Genomic DNA, 17,619 nt, shown 5'->3' with positions numbered 1-17,619 from the left:
CGAGGCTGAGGTCTGCAGGGGAGGCCCAGGAGGTTTCTGCCCTAGTCAGGATGCTCGCCACAATGTAGCAGTGTAGCAGGCAGAAGGAGCAATGCGAGAGCCGGTGGTCTGGCATCAGGGCTGAAGTGGGCTGGAGTTGGTGAGACTCCAAAGCTTGTCTTGAAACACTCATAGCGCTTTCACATCTGGCACTGTCTCAGAATGGCCTGTGTCTTAGCACGCTTAACCTTTCCCGGTGCTTACCGACGGAGTGCAAGATGTGCCACTGACGTTTGGGGGATACCCAGTAAGACCCACTGATACTGCAATCTTAGCACACGGTGATGGGGGTGGGGTCCCAGTCATGGACACCAGGGCTCACAGAGGTTCCCTAGGAGGTTACGGAGAGCATTCTGGTCTATCTGTTTCCAGAAGGAGCTCTCCTCATCTGCGACACCCAGACTCACCCTGAAGGAAGAAACTAACCCTGGTAGGATGGCGGATGCTGAGATGTGGGTTCCAAGATCATTTAGCCCAAGCTGAGAAGACTCTGAGCTGGTCTGCCTAGGGCTCTAACTCCATGTCCTGCGTGCCTAGTGGTCACAGGTGTCCCCTTAACAATGCTTCTAAAGGGACTCGCTGACTGGTTTCTTTCTAGGGACCCTAGGGGCTTCACTAATAGAGACTAGAGGTCGCTGTCAGCAGGACTGGCTCTTGGAAGACTTGGTCCCAAGCTGTTTTCCTTAGTTTAGGTGGCTGTTTGACGCCGCCCTGCTTCCGGCCTCTCTCCCCAGGGGCCAGAGCTGCAGCCCTTGTTTTGGACCTTCCTGATCCTGAGAAAATGCATGCAGAACTCTCCACGAAAGATACCCTGACGCTGCACTGTCGAGCATTAATAACTTAGCTATTTTTGGATTCACAATAAGGATCGATACCCCTGGGGCCATTAAAATGCCACCATAAGTGTTCACATCATTTTTTTTTTTTTTTTTTTGGGTGAGCAGAGCTTTGGAGAAAGAATGGAAGGAAACTAGAAAACAGACAGACTTCTGAAAGCACGTGGAGACAGCCAGTGCTTCCTTCTCTCTCCGAGAGCAAAATTGGGGTCAAGTGACACTTCCTGAACGTGGAGTGTGTCCCCTCTCAGGTCACCGTCTGAGGCACTTTCTCATCTGACACTCACAGCAGCCCTAAACTAGACAGACACTGCGTATTTACACTTTGGATTTGAGCCCTCTAGGGGAGTGGGAGGGATGGAGGGAAGGAGCCAGGCAGGGGGTGGAGTGGGGGAGAGGATGCTTCTCAGGAAGGAATGGGGGAGGGGGAGGGGACGCAGAACCTTCTGGCTCTGATGCTAACCTCACATACCCAGAAGATGGCTGTACATCCTCAAGAAGCCCAAAGGGATAGCAATGTATCCGCCATCTATCCCCGTAACCTGAAAGCTTTTGAAATGTCAAGCTGGCTTCCCTCTGCTTGTCCCCCCACTCCCACCCCCCCAGCAAACCTCAGTGGAGCTGTGCTCATAAGGTGAATCCTTAGTTTCCCTCCCTCTTTGAGGTGGGTCCCCCTGCCTTGCTGCTCAGGGGGTCCCTCTGCTCCCTTTTATTAGAAAGAGATGGTTCAGGGTCACCTTGGGATTGCAGCACTGAGGCACCTTAAACGTTTTACCCAACACTCTGCCCTGGGGACAGGAATTTCCTTTTCAGTTTCTCTCCCGTGACAGATTCTTATCTTATTCCCAATTCTGCCTCCCACCCTCATCCCTCCTGGTTGAGAAATTCACACTTGGGGTTGGGGATTTAGCTCAGTGGTAGAGCGATTGCCTAGCAAGTGCAAGGCCCTGGGTTCGGTCTCCAGCTCCGAAAAGAAAGAAAAAAGAAAAAAAAAAAAAAGAGAGAGAAATTCACACTTTCTGCCAGGTGCTTTGCAGTCCCCCCTCCTCCAAATCCAGGTGCAAAGTTCCCCTGTCCACTCAGGCTGGGGCAGCTCGGTGGCCTGCAGGCACCTGGAGCCCAGTCCCTCAGACCTGTGCTCATGAGTTAGAAAGTTAACCAGCCAAATGCTTGCCATTGCAAACATGAGGACCTGAGTTCAGATGCTGAGGTCCAAAGCGCTGACGAGCTCACGCTCCAGAGAGCTGACCTTCTTCCCACCCAGGGTGGGCCACAGAGTCCTGACTTGTTCCTGCTCCACCAATCCCCAGCGAGAGCTTCCACATGGCCCGTACGCCCTCCCTCCCCCTAGTGAGACTCCGGGTTAGTCAGCAGGAGGTAGCCATTGTGGCATCTACAATGGGTCATGTGGCCAGCATGCCTATAGGCCTCCTCTCTGTTTCCAGGTCTCACACAAAATCTTTAACCGTTGTGATGAATAGATTTTTTCCCCCTCCTTCCTGCAGCCCTACCTGAGCTGCGGGCCATAGGTCAGGATAAAGGGTCAGACACAGAATCCCTCGCTACCGCCTCCCAGAAAGCAAAAGCAAAAGTCAGTCCACCAAAATGACTCGGTGTCAGGCCCAGCACACCTCAGGGGCTTATTTTATCTCTACATAACAGCAGGGGTTGACAGCCCCTCTGCATTCCGATGAGACTACGTGGGCCGGGGAGGTGGGGTGGGGGGTGGAGGGACTTCCTGCAGGAAAGAGGAGGTAAACGGGTGGGGCCAACCCTAGGCATCTCGGGATGTGGAGCTATGAGCTCTCCCTTGTTTGGCAAGGCTCTCTCTGTGGCTTTCCCTCCACTATGCCCAGCAGCAGGAGGGCATGGATCTGACTGCTGGCTGGTCTCCATGGCAACAGCAGAGGAGCCAGCTAGCGTCAGATGGTGGCAGAGCTGTCAGCCTCAAGCTGCCTTGGAGTAAAAGCTGGACGTGTCAGGGTCTGCAGGGGGTGGGAGGGGGGAGAGAGAGAAAGAGAGAGAGAGAGAGAGAGAGAGAGAGAGAGAGAGAGAGAGAGAGATCCCTCCTCAGTGGCCTGTCCTGTGGTGGATGGAGTCTTGTTCTTTGCTGGAGAGGTTTGTTTTTTTCATGTATGTCCTGGACATATCTCTTGCCTTGGACACAGGCATATAAGGATCTGGCCCCCAAGGGAATACAGTCCAGGGAAGGAAGCTAGCTGATTGCCAGGTCGTCCCCAGTCTAAGACTGAAGAGCTGATGGTGCACCTCTGGGGCACTGTGTAAGCCCTGAGAGAGGTGGCTCCTCTCTGTATACCAGGCTCAGGGAAAGGACAGAAGGATGTCTCTGGGGGTGTCCCTAAAGAACCAACAGTCCATTAGAGAAGAATGGGGCTAATGGATCCGGGTTTCCGTGGGAGAAGGACAGGGATGGATGGACAGTGGGTTTGTCTGTTGGGGGTCTGCAGTATCAGGCGCTCTTCACAGAGATGGGCAGGGGAGTGTGGTGGGCTTGTCTCGGAGTCCAGAGTAGAAGGGGGAAAGATGCCCCAGGCTAGACCTTGGGCAATAGGAAAATGTGCTCTCCTCGGGACACTAAACTGGGCTTCCTTACCTCCTACATTACAGTAAGGAAGCTGAGGCCCAGGTCGATGCCCTGCATAGAGCAGAGAGTGGGACCCCAGCCTTGACCTAGACAGCTGGTTCAAGGAAGGGATAGTCCCTCATGCTGAGATTCCTCCCCCTCCCAACCTCGCACCTAAACTTAGGGGTTCAGTAGAGTGTGTGGATCTGCCAGGGTTGGCTAGCTGCCTGTCTCAGGGACTCTCCTATGGAAGGATCTTCGACCCCCAAGGATGGTAATGTACAGTGGACTCCTGGGGGCTGTGTGCAGGTCTCTGGCTGCTGGTTGATTAACTGCTTCTGGGTGTGGGGCTCCAGCCCTCCTCTCTTCTCCCTTTCTCCTCAGGTTTGCCACACACGTACATTCGCACCCGTGAGCATACATCTGTACACACACTTGAATACACTCCGTTTGCACACTTTTGCACCACCCCAGCACCTTTGCACACCACACACCCTGTGCATCTATGTACTCGCACACGTGCATGTGCACAGTCGCACATCTCATGCACACACCTGCACACACCGCAAATGCACATCCATAAGCACGAGTGTGCTGGGACATGCACACAGTGGTCTGTGCCTGTCTGCCACTGTTCTCTCTTCTGTTCCTCCTACATTATCTTCCCTTACTGGAAAACTCTGGGCCTGGGGCCGTCTCTCTGTCTCCCCAATACTGGACTGGTTCACATCTTACCTGGAGCTGGTTGCAACCAAGAGGCGGTGCTGAGAGGAAGCCATGTTAAGGGCTTTGTGGAAGGAGTGTAAGAGGCTACACTGGGACAGCCTGTACCTTCCAGGCTGACCTGGCCCTCTCTCCTTTTGGTATTATCCTCTGGGTCTTTAAGAAAGCAAATGCTCAAAGGTGGATCCTGCTGGCCTCCAGGACTTCCCCAGGGCCTGGGCAGGGTACCTTTGATATAAATGGCCTCCAGGAGTTGAGTAGTATGAGGTAGCCTGACCAAGTGTCAGCCCAGGGCCTCCCTGCGGCTTTTGCTTTTTACTTGGCTCTGCCTCTGTCTCAGGCAGGAGGCCAGGCCTCAAAAGTCAGAGGTTCCTGTCTGAGCAGTGGGGCACTCATCCTCCATCACCACACCTGCCAGCTGTGGCAGAGCTGCCATGCCTGACCGGGCAGGGCCTACCTGCAAGATAATGCCAAGCTTGGAACACAGGCCTTCCTGGCCACCTACTGTGCACTGGGCACTGTTCCAAGTGTGTTCTGGGTGGTGACTAGGGCAGAGATTCGGAGGGAGTGTCATATTTCGTCGATCATGCAGTTCATGTGACACGGCTAGAACAGCGAACCAATATGATTCGACTTGAACCCCAGGCAGCCTGGCTCCATGCTCTCACCACTGAGCCATCCAGTCTCGCCCCGAGGCTTGCTGGCCTCATCCTCCTCTGTTCCCAGGCAGACAAGCACAAGCACCCCATTCATTTCAGCAGCAGTCTGGCCCAGCTCCCTTGCTTCCATGACGGGCATCCAGGGACATCTCACCTCCATGAGAGGCCTCCTCCAGTCAGCTCCCCACACCCTGCCAGGATCTGATTTTCCCTCTGTGTGGAGGGAGAGGTGCCAGAAGGGTCAGTTTGGGGCGAAGGAGGGAGATGTTTTGGGGTACACTTGCTTGGCCTTCCAGTGAGGGAGCAGGTATCTGCTGGCTCTTCTGCAGAACGGGGGCGGGGGTCTGTTTGGTAATCAGATCTGGACAGAATCTGTCCCACAAGAATGCTGCACCCCACGCTAGACCTCCTTCCCTCATCCCTCAGGTTGTCTTGCTTTTGGGCAGGCAAGAAAAGTTCTGTTGACCAGTTCTCTCAGACCCTGGTTAGGGATAGTGCTCACCACACCCAGGAGATCTGTGGTGCCCGTTTTGGTCTCCCAAGGGTCAGAAGTGTCCCTGGAGATCAGACCTCAGCCTAACTCACTGGTGCCTCTGTTCAGCAAGGGTGCAGGGAGGCCGTTTCCTGGCCCCCACCCAGGAGGCATTGGATCTTGGTTTCTCTGGTGCCAAGGGAAGCACTTGCCAGGGGAGCATCCGCTGTGCATGAATGGGTGCACACACGGGTGTCCGCACATCCTTTCTGATCCTCATTTTCTCTCCTTTCATGGGAACTTTCCCCACATTAAGAGCATTTTGAAAAAGTTGACAGAGGAGAAGGAGCGGAGAAGGATGAAAGGTTGAGCCAACCTCCATCCTCATCGAACCTCAGAAGGGAAGTGCGACCGGAAATCCTCTGAGTTCCCTCTGCTGAACAGCGGGACAGGGAGTGCACGGAGGACTCGGTGCACCTGAGTGCATGCATACAAGCCGTGTGGGTGCTGGAGCCTGCAGGGGTCAGAAGATTGGTGGGAGCCACTGGAACTGGAGTTCCAGGTGGATGTGAGCCAGCCTGGGTGCTGGGAGCTGGACCCTCCTTCCTCTGCAAGAGAGCAACGTGTACTCTTAACTGCTGGGCTTTCTCTCATTCGCACAGGACCTCTTCTGAGCTGGGCTGCACCTGGGATGAAGCAGCAGGACCATAAAGGGACCAGCGCCATGAGTCAGGGCTTGAAGCATAATTGCACATAATTAAATATTTAAATGTTGCCACGGGACTGGGGGAGACATTTCTTCAGGTAAAGGCACTTGTCCTGAAAGCCTAGAGACTCGAGCTCATCCCTGGAACCCATGTAAAGGTGGAAATTGTTCTCTGACCTCCACGTGTGTGCCAGCACCAAATGATATTTTTTTTCAAAAGTTGCCACTTAGTCGTGTGGCGTGATGCTAGCCAGAAATGGAAAGAGCAGAGGCATAGATACGGTCAGCAACAAAGGACCTTCAAAGCGTTCGTAGAGAAAGAAGCCAGAGGCTAACAGAATTCTAGAAATCCAAGACAGGAACTGTGGTGGCCCCAGGCCATGATGGGTGGACTGGAGAGGACTGGGGGTAAGATACTTTCGACCTTGACCTTGGAAATAGTCTCACAACCATACACAGGAAGCCCAAATCTGTCAGATGAACCCTTAAGACTGGTGACTTTTAGCCAGGCATTGAGGCTCAACTTTTATCCCAGCACTCCGGTGGCAGCTCTAAGCTGGAGGCCAGCCTGGTCTACAGAGCTAGTTCTAGGATAACCAGGGTTACACGGAGAAACCCTGCCTGGGGTTTGGGGGTTGGGAGGGCGACTAATGACTTTTATAGCATGTGCAGTCTCACCTCAATGATATTTTGTTTCATTTTCTGAAAGCGGCTGTTTGATGAACTCCTGAGCTCTAGGCCAGAGCTGGGACAGTCAGCTCCAGGGTTTCAGGACTCCAGTCTTCCCTACTCTTCCTTCCTCAGGAGGTCACTCAGTGTCCAGTTCACTGCTCACGTCTTAGCCTTTCCCCTCTGAACTTCTATGCGTTTGACCCTAGATTTTTACAAATCTGAGATGGGCCAGGGTTGGCCTCAGAAACGTCCAGGCAGGAACCCAGGACACTTGTCCTGAAGCAAGACCTATGCTCGCCCCGCCCTGCCCCTGCCACGCGCCCCGCCCCCACCCCGCCCCGCGCCCCCAGCACATCTGTCATGCATTTCTCTTGGGAGATGCTACAAGGTGAGCAGGAAGAAAGCTGTTTGGGTGAGGATTTTGAAGGACCAGAAACCATGGAAACCGCTCAGAACCACCGCTTCCCCCACCCCTCCCAGCCAGGCTGCATCCTCTACGATGCTCTGTTATCATTGGATGGCGGTGTGCGCCTCTCCCTAAAGTGACTGTGACTTTTATTTATTTTTTCCCCAGGGCGCATCTCCTCCTCTCTCTTGCACTCTTTCACGGGCTACTCTACTCGCAAGTCCTGTGCTGGAAGCTGCAAGGTCAGTAGGAAAAAGGCACAAGGCTTTTGTTTTTTGGCTTCCGGTACTCCGGGCTTTACTCTAGGGCCCTGCGCTGGCTGCTGGGGCCAGAGTTGATGTTGGAAGCTGGCAGCAGAGCCTGGGGTTGTGAGCAGCAGAGAGGGAGGTTGCTGCCTCGCCACAGGTGCGATGATTGCAGAAGTAACTCTCCTTTCCGCTCCCCTCTGAGAAGCCGTCTGAGGGCTGAAGGCTCGGTGGGCTCTATAGGTTGCTCGTGAACATCAAGGACCTGGGGTAGGCTGAATCGCCCTAAGTTATCTCTTCTATAAGTGTATTGTGTCGGTTGTGCATCCTTACCTGAATACGAGGGTTAGATGTGTTCTGGATTTCAAGTTTTCCAGTTTTAACCTATTTGCATAAACTCAGCCGGTTAGGCACCGCCCCCATCTGCAGCTACAGAGCCCACAGCACTCGCGTCCGAGGCCAAGGGCTCAGCCTGAGTGAGCGTCACCAGCCCCGCCCCCCAGCTCCATCCGGTACATCTCTGACTCCTCTCCTTCCGTGGACTGGTAATTGGAGGGAGGGTTCCAGCCGTGATAGCTCAGCGGAGTTGGAACGCCAGCTTTCTCATCAGCTTGTTCATATAAATTGGTGAGCTCTGGGTTCAGAGAGAGACCATTACTCCAAAAATGAGACGAAGAGTGGGAGAGATGGATGGGGCGAATGAGCTCACTGCCAAGCCTAGAGACTTGTGTTTTATCCCTGGGCTCCTCATAGTAGAAGGAGAAATGACTCACCAGTTGTCCCTCTGACTTCCATCCTTTTGCCTTCCCAACCGTAAAAGGGGAGATGTGATTGAAAAATAGGACTGACATCCACCTCTGGTCTTCACATACATATATGTACACATGCACACGCATGCATACACACAGATACATGCACATGCATGCACGCGTGGGACCACACACTCACACAAAGAATCCCTTACATTAGCCTCTGTCCTGATACGTTTTGTTTGTTTGTTTGTTTGAGACAGGGTCTCATGCAGCCCAGGCTGGCTTCTGACTCACTGGGAAGCAGGGTTTAGCCTCAAACTCTAATCCTGCCTCCTCTGCCTCTGAAGTGTTGAGATTCAGGTGTTCACACACATGCCTGGCTTTTCCTGATCGTGTTTATATCCTGCCTGGAAAGCTGACAGACGGTACAGACGTCATTCCGCTTCACAGCAGGAGAAAGCAGACCCTGGACAGAGTTTGGGTTACAGGTCTGAGTCTGGGGCCCAGAACCCTGCTTTAGGCTCTGCCAGGCTGGGTTGATTTTTGGATTGAAGGATCCTTTTCCTTGGAAAGTCATGACATGAGCAAGGGAAGCCATTACGACATAAGGGTGGTCATAGAAAGACAGGATTGTCTGTCTTTCTTCCAGGGGCAAGTTCCAGCTCCCTGAACAGTTTACACACATGCGTACGCATGCACACGTGCATACACACACACAAACACACGCATGCACGCACATGCTTTGGGATCGGATCCATTCCTGGGAGAGTGTGTGCATATCGGCTGAGTTTGGCACCCCTGGTGTTTGTTTCTTCTGCTGCTGTGTGCTCTGTCTTACATGTGTTCCCACCATGAGATGCTACTTGTGTGAGACCCTCACTGGAGGCTGACAGGGTGATGTGCTCCCAGACCTCCAAAACTTGAACTAAATAAACCTCTTCTCTTTATAATTTTCCAGCCTCAGACCTTTTGTGATAGTAACACTCAATGGACGAAGACACTCATTATGCCACCAAAGTCATTCTAGTGAGGTTGTAAAATGACTCTCTTTTTTGACTTAAAAATGGAACCATCAAAGGGTGGTGGTTGTATACACCTTTAATCCCAGCACTGGGGTGGGAAGAGAACTACTCTTTTGTATTCTGATCTAAAATAAAAATCAATAGAAACTCATTTTATTATTGTCACGGTTTGAAAGTGAACGGTGTCCAGTTGGTGGAACTGTTTGGGAAGGATTAGGAGGTGTGGCCTTGTTAGAGGAGGTGTGCCATTCAGGGCAGTCTTTGAGGTTTCAAAAGCCCATAAAGTTCCAGTTAGCTCTCTCATCCTGTTAAGGATGTAGGCCCTCAGCTTACTCATCAATCACCAGGCCTGCCTTCTGCCTGCTGTGCTCCCACCACCATGATGGTCATAGACTCCAAGCCTCTGCAACTATGAGTCCCAAATTAAACCTTTTTTTATATGTAAGTTGCCATGGTCATGGTGTTTTGTCACAGCAATTGAAACATAGCTATGACAATTATCTTGCTGTTCTACGATCTGTCTGGGCTCAGCTGGGAGGGCCTAGAGCTGCAGCCAGGAACATATCTGACCAGGACTGGTACTAGTGCTGAGTGTTGGTTGGTCACTTGGCCAGGGCTGAGATCGGAGGGACTCTACCCTTCCCAGGATGTTCTGAGAGAAAAGACTCTAAGTCAGTAGCTCTCAGCCTTCCAGTTCCTTGTGGTATGGTGACACCCAACCATAAAAATTATTTTCGTTGCTACTTCCTATCTTTAATTTTGCTATTGTTACGAAGTGTACTGTAAATATCTGATATGAGACCCCTGTGAAAATATCTGATATGAGACTCCTGTGAAAGGGTCACTTGACCCACAAAGGGGTCACTGCCCTAAGCCATCCCAGAAGGAAAGAGGGGATAAGGGAGGAAGTAGGAGAGGCTGGGTGTCACATCGTCGCTTTGCAGTGCTCTTGGCTGTCTGGTTCCAGTGGACTGTCAGAGGCTCACTGAACTGGCAGACCTGTCTTTAGTCGAGGTCCCGCCCTCAGCTTCCTTTCTCAGATTTCTCTCCTACCCTGCCCTGCCCCCTGCCTTTCCTACTAAACTTCTCTCCTTCAGCTTCCGCTCGGTTCCCCCTTGCCTCATTTCTCTTGGGACGCCATCTGCTGTTCCCAATCTCACCTGTGCAGAGGACCCTCTTGGGCCAACCTATAGCCAAGCCAGAGTGACAGTCCAAGCTGTCCTGCCCCTTTTCTGACCTGAGGCAGAATTAACCACCTCCCTCAGAGAGTGCTGAGGCAAATCTTGCTGTCTGCGCTCCAACTCTCTCCTGTGTGGTCCCTCTACATCTAGCTCCCAGGCTTCCCCCTCAGGAGAGGCCCTCCTAGCAGCCTTAGAGGACAGAACAACCACCACCTGGGTCATCAGAAGCCATGCCTGGAAGTCCCAGAGGGAGTGAGAGGAAGAAATGCCAGGGTCCCGGGCTTTCTGGGGAAGCAGAGAGAGGACTGGTTAAAATAAAGATGGGAGGTAGGGTCCGCAGCCCAGCTCGTTTGGAAACCACACTGGTGCAAGCTGAGAGGCCCCAGGAATGGTAAGCAGCTTCTCCTTGCTCAAAGGAATTTCTCTGGAAACCATAATGGCCGCCGTTTCTAACCGCAGCCTGTCCTTTTTGGCAGAGTCGGTGCATGCGTGTGGTCAGGGCGGCCAGGCTGGAGCCGGCCCGGGACTTTCTGCAATCTGAGCCCCTCGGTGCTGACAAGCGAGGCCTGGCATTCCTGAATGAGGGACAGGCCCTGCCTTCCCTCTTTCAGCTTAGAAAAAGGCGCTTCGGTCGTCTGCTGAACCCGGTCTCTGGGTCTCAGGGCCTGTGGTTCTCATCTTCGCTTTTCATTAGCAGGATCAGGATCAGAGGAGCACCGGACTTGCTCGAGTTGGGGTGGAAGCTTGGCGATTCCGGCCAGGTTGGCTGGCCTCACAGAGCTCTGGTTGCTGTAAGCACAAGATGGCTGAGCTGGGCCTCCCATGGCCTCGCTTTCCCCCTCCTTACATAACATTGCTCCTGAGGTCAAGGGTGCCCTCGGACAGGAGGGTCCCAGCTCAGTATCTGCATGATGCCAGCCATGTGCATGAACAGCAACCAGCTGACAGATGACCCGTGAGGCCAGGCGCCTGCACATCATCAAGTCATTTACTTTTTTTTTTTTTTTAACATATTTGGATGGTTATCGTATTTAAGTATTGACACAATGTATATGTAATATATATGTACAATATAGATGTATATGTACAATATGGATGTATATGAATAATTGAGAAAACATGGTGCCAAATATCTTTTAAAATTACCTTGTTATGAAAATTTTAAGCATTTACCTAACACACAGCTGCATATGCTCTGCTATGCCAGAGTAGATTTCCTGGGAGTCCAAGGAACTGGAGTTTCAGGGCCTCTTCTATACTCTGGGAGGCACCCAGGGAAGGGTCCACCACTGTCATATGGTCTAATGCATTTTGCACACACACACACACAAAAAAAGGTAACAAAAAATTTTTAAAAGTTCTTTTCTTTTTTTTTTTTTTTTTCTTTCTTTTTTGGTTCTTTTTTTCGGAGCTGGGGACCGAACCCAGGGCCTTGCGCTTCCTAGGTAAGCGCTCTACCACTGAGCTAAATCCCCAGCCCCAAAAGTTCTTTTCTTAAAGGGCCCTTCAGGTGTGAGAGCTTCAGTCTAGAGCTTTCTGTCCCTACTTGGTAGACATGGGAAAGAAGAGCCTAGATCTACCCTCACCCTGACTCTCAGGCTAGCATCTGAAAGCAGGTCCAGGACTCAGGGGCTTCAGTTGCTCATCCTTAAGTGCTCAGCCTGGGTTCCCTACCCCTGGCCAAACAAAATCCACAGGACTTTGGGTTATAGAATATGGGAAAGCCCTAAAATCAGGTTTCCTTCTGTTCCCAGGTAGCCAGGGCTTCTGGTTGGCTTCTTTTACTTCCTGGTGACCAGTCTGGGTCCCTCAGGGGTCTGCTGACTACTGTTCCAAAGGAAAGCTGCACCAGTCTTCTGCTGGGGAGGAGATGAGGCTGCAGGGCCTGCTCAATCCTTCTTTCCTTTTCCCAGCTGGCTACTGCTAGCTCTCCTTCCCAGAAGCTACTATTGGCTTGTCAGTGTAAGGCTCCTTGCATTCTGTAACCTGATTCCCTCCAAGACATTTGCCTTATGTGGCAGGCTGGGAACTTCGCCACATGTGACAAGCTAGATCCCCCTCCCCCCACCCCCAGCTGAGGACCGAACCCAGGGCCTTGCTCTTGCTAGGCAAGCGCTCTACCACTGAGCTAAATCCCCAACCCCGTGAGGATTAGTTTTAATTACCAACTGTATATAACCCACCAAAAGTCACCTGGGAAGAGAGTCTCAGTGAAGGACCGTCTATATTGGGTGGCCCTGTTGGGGGAGGTGTCTTAATTATGTTAACTGATATAGGATTTCCTAGTCCACTATGGGTGGCACCATTCCCTGGGCTCTTGACCATGGGTGTGATATGACCAGACCTTTCAACCTGCTCCTACTGTGACTTTCCTTCAAGGGTGGCCTGTAACCTGGCATTGTGAGCTAAGATTAACCCTTTCTACCCTAAAGGGTTTTGGCAGGACATTTTATCACAGCAACAGAGATGAAAATTGGAAACCCAGGGATCTGCCTGTCTCTGCCTTCCATCTCACCACCACTGGGGATTAGCAGAGTGCCAGCTTCTAACATGGGCTCTGGGGATCCAGACTCAGATTCTCATGCCCCTGACTGAGCATCCCCAGCACCCGAGGATGCTTTTGAGAAGAGAGGTGTGAGACCCAGTTCTAGAAAGGCCTGCTGACCACATGGAACCTCCAAGTGTCTAAGAGGACAGAAGAGGTGACCCAGGAGGAGTCATGGCTTTTCTCTTATAAAATACATAGTCCTTACCAGATCCTCCAGATTACATGACGAAAGCTGCAGCCACGTTCCCACAGTGCTACATGCTATGTGGAATGGTTTGGGGGCTTTTCATGGAACCTCGAAGCTGGCCAATTTCCTGGGCCTCTGCTGATGCTGTTAATTCCCGCTACACGTGGACTGACCTATCTCTGAGCAGCCGGGCTTTGCCATTCATTCATATGTAGCTTGCTTCTTATTTGCATATTCCCAGACTCGTTTGCACATCCATTTATTTATTCACATACACATCTCTTCATTGGCATGTTCACTCAGCATTCATTAACTGCGCTTGGTGCTAGGATGCAAGGAACCACCCCAAGACAGCTCAGTCCTCCCAGAGCCCCTAGGCTGAGCCCCGGCTCCCTAAAGGTAGGGTTGGTTCAGATGGTCCCAGAAGAAGGAGGAGGAGTTTGAAGAGGAAGTTCACATGGGATTGGTGTTTAAGAAGTGGGAGGAGCTGAGTGTGGAGACTGGAGGGTGCTAGGCAGAGGGAAGCTGTTGTAGAGCCTGTGGCTAAGGGGTAGGTACCCATCAACAAGGATAACTCGCTGTATCTGAGCTGGGAACTTCCAAGGGGTCAGGATCCCAAAGATACACCCAGTTTCTGGGTTTAGCTGAGGGGAAAGCGGCTGCTTGGGGAGGGGATCTTACCAGTTCAATGGTTGTCTTTTCCAGGCATGATCTTCAAACCCTTCTGGAATTTAGACCGCACATCCTTGGACATTGTGAGCCAGGAGATGGTGCTCCTGTGTGGAGGTGGACACGAGGGAAGCAGGGCAGAAAGTCGCCCCTACCTGAAGCATCCAGAGTCTCTGCTGGACTCAGTAGGGTCTCTGCATTAGTTCTAGGAGCAAATCTTGTCTGCTGAATACTTGTGAGGAGGATCCTGTCCTCTCCTTCCCTCATTCTCTTCCAACCAGCCAGGACCAGCAAGCCAAGTGCAGGCTCTCGGAGCCCGTGTCCCATTTCGAAGTCTGTTTACTCTGCAAAATTAATCCCTTGGATGCCTGGAGAAACAGGACTCATATTAAACAAAGACCTGACTCTGGATTCTGCACACTAAGCTCTGCGGTGGAAGCTTTTAGTGTATGCAGTCAGGAAAACAATGCCCCAGGCTCAGCTTGTGCATCCTCTGTGCGTGACCTCTGAGGTATGGGGGCACAGCCTTCAATACATCATAGTAATGGGTCACATGCATGCCTTCCAGATGTGACGCTACAACCACAGTGGAGAAAGAGACCCAGTGGTAGTGGAGAAAGAGACCCAGTGGTAGTTTGGAATAAGTGGCTAGGATCAAACAACCATCACTGTTGAACAAGATCGTATGTGTGTGTGTGTGTGTGTGTGTGTGTGTGTGTTCATTTGTGTGTATGTATATGTATGTGTGTCTGTCTTTGTGTGTATGTGTGTGTGTGTGTGGTTTTTTAAAAGAATTATTTATTATATATAAGTACACTGTAGCTGTCTTCAGACACACCAGAAGAGGGCATCAGCTCTCATTACAGATGGTTGTGAGCCACCATGCAGTTGCTGGGAATTGAACTCAGGACCTCTGGAAGAGCAATCAGTGCTCTTAACCACTTTGCCATCTCTCCAACCCCCTTTGTGTGCATGCCTCTCTCTCTCTCTCTCTCTCTCTCTCTCTCTCTCTCTCTCTCTCTCTGTGTGTGTGTGTGTGTGTTTGTCTCTACCAAGGTCTTCCTAGGAAGCCTGTGAAGCCACTAAGTACTGGGATGTAGCTTGGTCGTTGGAGCACTTGCACAGAGGAGGCCCTGAGTTTGATCCCTAGCACTGCACAAACCAGACAAAGTGGCACAGGCCTGTGATCCTAGCACTCAGTCACTTAAGAATTGGGGGGGGCAGGATGATCAAGAGATTGAGGCTGTGGTGGTTTGAATGAGAATGACCCCCCATAGGCTCATCTGAATGCTTGGTCTACAGCTGGTGGAACCATTTGGGAAGGATTAGGGGGCGTGGCCTTTCTGCAGAAGGTGCATTACTGAAGGTGAGCATAGAGGTTTCCAAAGCCCACGTCATCCTCAGTTAGCTCTTTGCCTCCTGGCCGTCTTAACATGTGAGCTCCTGTGCACACCTGCGTGTTCCCTTCCTTGCTCCATGACTTGGTGATCGTGGACTCTCTCTCTGAAGTTGTAAGCCAGTCCCCAGTAAACTCTTTCTTCTATAAGTTGCCTTGGCGATGGCGTCTCTTCACAATAATAGAAAGGTCACTAAGACAATAGTCATTCTCACACACAGTGAGTTTGAGACCAGTCTAGGCGTCACGAGAGACAGTATCTCAACACAGAACGGGTGAACGAGTAGTACCAGCAAAATAAAGACCACTGGAAGGCCACGTGGTACTGCGGTCACAAATACTCTGATGTGCAGTGAGCATAGGTAGCATGTGGGATATGAATGCCCCTGGGCTCTTGGCCTGCTCTGCATGCATCTGTGGAGGTTTGAATGAAAATGGCCCCCATAGCCTCATAGAGAATGGCACTGTTAGGAGGTGTGGTCTTGTTGAAGGACTTGTGTCACTGGGGGTGGGCTTTGAGGTTTTGCTTTTAAGTGATCAAGCCAGACCCAGAGTCTCTCTTGCTCTGTCTTCAGTTCCGGATGTAGAACTCTCAATTCCCCCAGCACCATGTTTGCCTGTGCCTAGCCAAGCTTCCCGCCATGATCATGCTGGACTAAACCTCTGTAAGCCAGCCCCAATTAAATGTTTTTCTTTATAAGAGTTTTAGTGGTCATGGTGCCACTTCATGCAATAAATCCCTCAGATAACTACTATGACCCAGGTCATCTTCTCTTTCCCTGTTTGTGTCAGCAGTGAATTGGAACTAGGGTAAGGGCTGTATGTTAAGGTCGAACTCCAGAACCTCAAAATGTGGCTGTTTAGAGATAGAGCTTTCCGAGTGTTGACTTAGTTATAATAAGACAACCAGGGCAAGCCAGAACTCATGGGTACTTTTACAGGAGGAGGAAGTTTTTTTCACACAGAGAGACACCAAGTATGCATGTGAGGACACAGTGAAGGACTGTCCCCAAGCCTGGGAAGGAAGCCTGTGCTGGTTAGACTATATTGTCAGTTTAACCTAACCTAGAGCCACCTGGGAAATACATCAGATTGGCCTATGACCATGAGAGATTGTCTTGATTGACAATTGGGTAAGCAAGGGCCAAGCCCACCATGGGCAGCACCATCCCCTAGGCATGTGGGTCTTGGCTGAATCAGAAAGGTGGCTGGGCATGAGCTAAAAGAAGAAGGCAGCGGGCCATATTCTTCCATGATTCCTACCCTGAATTCCCTTCATGATGGACTGTGACCTAGAAGTGTAAACTGAAATAAACCCTTACCTCCTCAAGTTGCTTTTGGTCATAGTGTTTATCGAGGAGACAGAAAGCAAGCTAGGAAAAGGTTTTAGCGGGGAAGCAACGGTACTGACACCTTGACCTTGAACCTCTGGACCCAGAACCACAGACAATATACATCCATGGTTTAAACTATTCTGTGGTGCTGTGTGGGGAGAGATGGAAAAGGAACATCTTCCTCTGTAGTGCCCAGCAATGTCTGGGCAGACGTCAAGTGAGGTAGATATCCCTGTAATCCCAGCACTCTGGAGAAGGATCAGAAGTCCAAGGCTAGCCCGGAAGACCATATCTAAAGATGAAAAAAACCAATCAAATACACAAATAAGAGTAGTGTCAGGTATGGCGGTTTGAATAAGTATGCACACCCCCTCCCATAGGTTCATATGTTTGAGTGCTTGGTCCCCAGTTGGTGAACTGTTTGGAAGGACTAGGAGGCAGGTCCTTCTTGAAAGGGATATGTCACTTAGAGTGGGCTTTGAGGTTTCAAAAGCCCACACCAGGCCAGTGTCTGCTGCCCGTGGATCAGGGTGCAAAGCTCTTAGCTACTGCTCTAACACCACGTCTGTCTGCTTCCCACCAGGATGATTGTGGATTAACTCTCTAAAGCTGTAAGCAAGCCCACAGTTAAGTGCTTTCTTTCTTTCTTTTTTTTTTAAGATTTATTTTATTTATTATATATAAGTACACTGTAGCTGTCTCCAGATACACCAGAAGGGGGCATCAGATCTCTCCACAGATGGTTGTGAGCCACCATGTGGTTGCTGGGAACTGAACTCATGACCTCTGGAAGAGCAGTCGGGTGCTCTTAACCGCTGAGCCATCTCTCCAGCCCAAGTGCTTTCTTTTATAACAGTTGCCTTGGAAATGGTGTCTCTTCACAACTATCGAAGACTGACATCAGGTAAGCGGGTGTGGAAAGGTATTTTTATCTATTTTGGCTTGCTATCTAGCCTCGGTCCCTCACGTGGTGCCTGGCGCACAGTAGGTCCTCAGCAAACGTCATTGATTTAGTGATCGTGTGTGTTCTACCCTCATTCAATGTTAAATACACTCGATGGTTCGGTTGGGGGTGTGTGTGTGTGCGCGGACAGGTAGAAATGATGACGTAGAGAACAAGAGGTCCTAGTTTGAGTCTGACCTTTGACATAGAATGACATCACCATCTTCGAGGTTCGTGAGAATCAT

General features: G+C 51.1%; 1 long non-coding RNA gene across 4 annotated transcripts in view; it reads left to right on the top strand.

Moving 5' to 3' along the window:
* Positions 1-16,427, top strand: part of LOC100912319 (uncharacterized) — a 47,699-nt gene extending 31,272 nt beyond the window's left edge. For 2 of the 4 annotated variants that reach the window (XR_010055897.1, XR_005490565.2), the window contains exons 5-6: positions 7,266-7,339; positions 13,738-16,427. This is a non-coding gene — a long non-coding RNA (uncharacterized LOC100912319). Of the gene's footprint in view, positions 1-411; positions 10,689-13,737 lie in introns of all 4 variants that reach the window. The other 2 variants (XR_005490566.2, XR_010055896.1) reach the window with 2 other exon arrangements.
* Positions 16,428-17,619: the final 1,192 nt, after the last annotated feature.

This window comes from Rattus norvegicus, chromosome 10, assembly GCF_036323735.1.
Source record: "Rattus norvegicus strain BN/NHsdMcwi chromosome 10, GRCr8, whole genome shotgun sequence".
Classification (NCBI taxonomy): domain Eukaryota; kingdom Metazoa; phylum Chordata; class Mammalia; order Rodentia; family Muridae; genus Rattus; species Rattus norvegicus.
The sequence above is the reverse complement of the archived record's forward strand: the minus strand, read 5'-3'. Positions and strand labels throughout refer to the sequence as shown.